Here is a 709-nt window from a genome sequence, read left to right on the forward strand (position 1 = left end):
GACTGCAGGGCTGGACTTAGGCAGGAGGAGCTTGGTAGTTATTCAGTAAATAACAGATATAATACTGCACATCTCTTTGTTTCATGTGGTGGCTTGTATTACAGCAGAAATGGGCCTGTTTTCCTGTTACCCCACCTACTCTAAAGCAGGTCATCATTTCCTTCCCTCTTCCAGTTAGCTGTACAGTCTGGGATTCCCTAACTGTAGTGAAAGCTTTAATGACTGAGAAGCACAAAGCTTCACAGTAGTGCAGATTGTTCCCCAGCAAATGATTGTTCCACATAGTACCAATGTGGAATTATTCCACATAGTACCAATGTTCTCACAGCTGGAAGCTATGATAGTGCTGTAGACTCTAATTCTGTGTATTTCTCCAGGGGCTTTTAGGGAGCACAGTTTATACATATTTTGGGGAGAAGAATGTGGGAGGTATGTGGGGTGGCAGGGACAGGGATGAGGTTAAAACCACAGATGACCAATTAGTGTTGGTCATTTGAGTTACAGTAACTTGGTAAACTGCAATAACTGGGGTCCTCAGGAGCATCTGTACATACCTTCTGTGTCAGATTTATTATTTATTTATTTTCATCACCCCAGCTCATACCCCTCACTCACAGGATTGCTTTCTCTTTACTGTGTAGCTGTTCTCTTTCTGAAGTCTGGGATTTTTCTGTTACAGACAGGAAGAAGCTGCACACTGCTCCAGTGG

Source organism: Serinus canaria, chromosome 15, assembly GCF_022539315.1.
Source record: "Serinus canaria isolate serCan28SL12 chromosome 15, serCan2020, whole genome shotgun sequence".
NCBI classification, from domain to species: Eukaryota; Metazoa; Chordata; class Aves; order Passeriformes; family Fringillidae; genus Serinus; species Serinus canaria.